The sequence below is a fragment of the Rhinolophus sinicus genome, chromosome 4, assembly GCF_057876585.1.
Source record: "Rhinolophus sinicus isolate RSI-liver-muscle chromosome 4, RSI-T2T, whole genome shotgun sequence".
NCBI lineage: Eukaryota > Metazoa > Chordata > Mammalia > Chiroptera > Rhinolophidae > Rhinolophus > Rhinolophus sinicus.
In genome coordinates, this window is record NC_142504.1 from 55,744,648 (window position 1) to 55,749,289 (window position 4,642).

The window sequence follows — 4,642 nt, forward strand, 5'->3', positions numbered from 1 at the left end:
GAATACATTTATCCATAAAGATACATGTGCTCCAATGTTCATTGCAGCTTTATTTACAGTGGCCAAGACATGGAAAAAACCAAAATGTCCTTCGATAGATGAATGGATAAAGAAGTTGTGGTATATATACACAATGGAATACTATTCGGCGGTAAGAAAAGATGAAATAGGACCATTTGTGACAACATGGATGGATCTTGAGAATATAATGCTAAGCGAAATAAGTCAGACAGATAAAGCAGAGAACCATATGATTTCACTGATATGTGGTATATAAACCAAAAACAACAAAAGAGCAAGACAAACAAATGAGAAACAAAAACTCATAGACACAGATAACAGTTTAGTGGTTACCAGAGGGTAAGAGGGGGAGGGAGGTGCTAGATGAGAGTAAAGGGGATCAAATATATGGTGATGGAAGGAGAACTGACTCTGGGTGGTGAACACACAACGGGATTTATAGATGGTGTAATACAGAATTGTACTGAAATACCTGAACTCTATGTAACTTTACTAACAATTGTCACCCCAATAAACTTTAATTAAAAAATAAAAATAAACATGGAGAGTTCACACATTAAAAAAAAAAAAAAAAAAAAAAAAACTAAGTAGTCAGATTGACCTAAGAATTGACAATAGCCAACCTCTGTCATTGGCCACCTCAGACTGGTGCAATGGGCTCATGACCAGTGTATACACAGTAATAGAGAAGTCGGCTATGCATGCTCGGTTCCCTCTCCAAAGTTGACTAGCTACTGCTACTCTCCCTTCAATCTGACAGCAGTAGACACCAATGCTGAGAGCCATCGTACATGGCATCATTTCTCAAGGTGACCAAATGCCTACTTGATGGCAAGTTGATTACTTTAGACTGTTCCTACCTTTGAAGGGGTAGAGATTCATCTTGACTGAAATAAATAGATATTCAGAGTACAGGTTTCTCTTGCTTGCCTGTGAGGTCTCAACCAGTACCACTCTCCAAAGGCTTGTAAAGTATTTGATCCACTGATATAGGATTCCACATAACATTACTTCAGACCAAGGAGATGTAACAGAGGAGATGCATCAAGTGGTCATAGGCCCATGGACTCATTGGTTGTATAATATATCACACTACCAGAAGCAGCCAGCCTGACAGAGCAATGGCATGACCCGCTGTAGCACCATCTTGGAGATGATGCCCTGTGAGAATGGGACAGTGTGGTCCGGGTGCTGCATACACACTAAATCATATGTGAGTCCAAGAACCAAGAGCATTCATCATGAAAACAGGAAGTTGCACACCTCATAGGTCTGTGTCTCCAGCTTATGAATATGTTCCCTTTTTTCAGAGTCCAAGAATGAAGAGGTTGAATAGGCATGATCCTGCTTACCATTATTCCCAAAGATCCACAGAGAGAATCTGTGTTTTCCATTCCTGAAATTCTAAATTCAACAGAACTAGTTCTGATTCCCAGAGGAGGATCACAAGGGACATTGCAAGGGCCCATGAAACATTAAGCTATGTCTAAAGCCTGGTAACTTTAGGCTCTTGTCTCAGGATTCCAGCAGTCAAGAAAGGAATCACAGACCTGCAGGTAAATTGACCATGATCTTCAAGAGGAGATGCAGCTGCTGTTATACAATGAGGGCAAGAAACAGATTTGGTGAGACAGCTCTTAGTACTCTCCAACCCACATTGGACCAGAAATTGATAAGTGTAGTAGCCATGGCTTGAGTATGTCATGGTACTAGGTAGGGGTTCAGATCCATCTGGAACAGAGGCTTGAGTTGCACACCAGTGAGCCACAGGACCAGCAGAGGTGCTAGCCAAGGCTGAGGGTCAAGGAGAACAGGTGGTCGAGGAAGGAGGTGATGAGTACATCTTGCAGCCCGAAAACTGTTGTAGTGTGTTTTAGTTCCTTTCACTGGCTTTCTTCCCCTTATGTTTCCTTAGGAAAGGAGACCAATCAGTCCCAGAGCATTTGTTTCTACATTGGGGTTAACTCATTAAATGAAGTGAATGAATCTGAACAGCACAGGGAGAGATAGTAGGAGCTGCTGCAGTGTGCTGCCAAGAACCCTCTTCTAGCTGCAGGCACCCATTCCCTCAGCTGGGAGAGTGTTGGGTATTGGAGCAGAGGGGGCAGTAAGGGCTCACAGATGAGTCCCTTTCTCAAATTGCCCTCTCCCAAGGTTATGCCCCCTCATTGGGGGTAGCCTGCATCCTGTGACTGATCTTTCTGAAGACATGAAGAACGGTTCCCTTGCCTCATCAAAGACACTTATGGGGGGGGGGGGGGTCATCCCAGCTCCAGAGCTCCCAGTAGGCCTCTGCCGACACTGTATTGCAATACAGCTTTGCCTTCTGCCCAACCCTGCTTCTCTCATCCTTTACCAGTTTTGTTCCCCAAAAAATATTTTGTGAAAACTCAGGTTTTGGGTTCTGTTTTCCAGGATATCTGACCTACAGCAAGTGGATAAATGAATGCTTAAAAAGATATGATCAAGCCTACCTAGCTCAACTATCACATTTTAAAGGAAAGGAACTGAAATTCATAAAACATAAAAGGTTTTTGTTAAGCCACATGGTTAGTGATTTCAAAAGGTGATGGAATAGGACCCCAATTTCATGACTCGGCTCATTGCTTTTTTTTCTCCCATGTTTGTGGGCTCTAACACTATTTCCATGACTTACTTGCTATGTGATCTTGAGCAAGTTACTAAACCTCTCTGAGTTTTACTTTTCTAATCTGTAAAATGGGACATAGTAGCTATCTCTCAGGGAGATGGAAGAAATAGATGAGATAATGCACTTAGAGTCCTTTGCAGAGTAAATAGCTTAACATATAATATCAAAGACACACAACACCCTGAATGTGCAGCTACTCTTTTTAAACATCAAATGTTTTGATTTCTATCCGCTTTGCCTTAATAACATCATCTATCTCTTGTCCGTCTGCTTCCATAAACAGAAGTTTTGTGGCAGGAAGTTCTATGGAGAGGAGAGAGAAATCAGGGAGAGGACTAGATAAGCAGAAATTCCTCCCTCTGGTTCCTCTGGGGGAGGGAATCAGGGCAGGGTGATGAAACATTCCGGAGGTGCAGGATTGGGACACTGGTGGACATGGCCAGCTGCACCACTGGAGGTAAGCATTGCCTCCTCAGGCACTGTGGGAAATTTTCTGTGTGTGTCCATACCAAGTCTATGGGCCAGAGAGAATGCTAATCCCAGAGTAAGGGATTGAACATGGCTAACTTTAAACTCCAGGAGAAGAGAATTTAAGAAGAAATGGGCAAACTGGCAACCGAGTCATGACCACCACCAAAATTATAATACTCCACCCTTGTTCCGGACACTTATCTGAAGAAGTGTAGGAAAAGGAAGATACGTGTATATCATCTGTACTCCAAAGTAATGCAGTCTGTGCACTGGGAAGGAGATGGAAGCTGGACCCCAATCACTTGAAGATCCCACTGAGATGCAGATTCCAGGTTGCAGGCATCGGAAGGGATAGGGCCCAGGAACCTGGTTTTCTGTTTAAGCAGCAGCCCAGGACATTCTGATGTAGATGATCTCCAAGCCACCCTCTGACTGATGAGGTGTCTCCCAGAGCCCAACAACCACCACCACCCTATGATGCAGCTCCAGTTCAACCAAGAGCCATGAGCCAAGGCAGTGTCTTGTCCTGTTCTGGGTCAGAGTGGCCCTCCATGGCCCAGCAATGCATCGAAGAGCTGCACTGTCCAACATGGGAGCCACCAGTCACAGGAACCATCAAGTTTGTGAAATGTGGCTGCTCCAAATTGAGACCTACTACACATGGAGTCAAGACTGCTATGAACAATGACAACAACAAAAGTAAAAGAGCTCATTACTAATTTTTGAAATTGATCACACGTTGAATTGACAATATTTTGGGTATGTTGGGTTACATTTATTACAAAATTAATTGCACTCTTAAAAAACCTTTTTCATGAGACCACCAGAAAAATGAAAACTACATTGGTGGCTTGCATGTGTGGTTCCCAGTCCACTTCTATTAGACAGTTCTGGTCTAGACCATCGTTTCCACAGAATACCGCCACCCTGTGCCCACACCTGCTGCTGTCCCCACACCTGCGGCTGTCCCCACTTGATGAGTTCCCTTTGGAAGCCTAACAACTGTGCTTTATTGCTCCTTCTGTGCTGGACACCGTACTAAATGCTTTACCCATGTCCTCCTATTCAGTCTTCCCATCACCCTCAAGAGACAGGCATCACAGTGCCCAGTCCTCAGTTAAAGTGCCCCAAGACCAGCCTGCCGTAAAGCTTCTGGCACAGTATTGAAAACGCTCTCCTGCCGACTACGTGCTCCTCTGCCTACGAGCTCCTGAAGATTAGGGTCCATTTCTGTTTTGAACCCCGGCGTCCTAGCCCAGTGGGATTTGGGGCATACAACCCAGTTGACTGAATAAGGTGCAGCGAGACTCTGTGGCTCACACAGCTTCCACGCGGCAACGCCAAGGTCTGATTCCCGATCTGTCTGTTGGGACACCAAGCATCAAGCAAACCAACTCCCAGGTAGGCTGCAGTTTAAGAAGGTGTGCAGGCAGGAGACCCCACTTCTACGCTTTTCCTGTGATGTTTTCCTCTGTGGGCTTGTGTGACGAACAAGTGTGC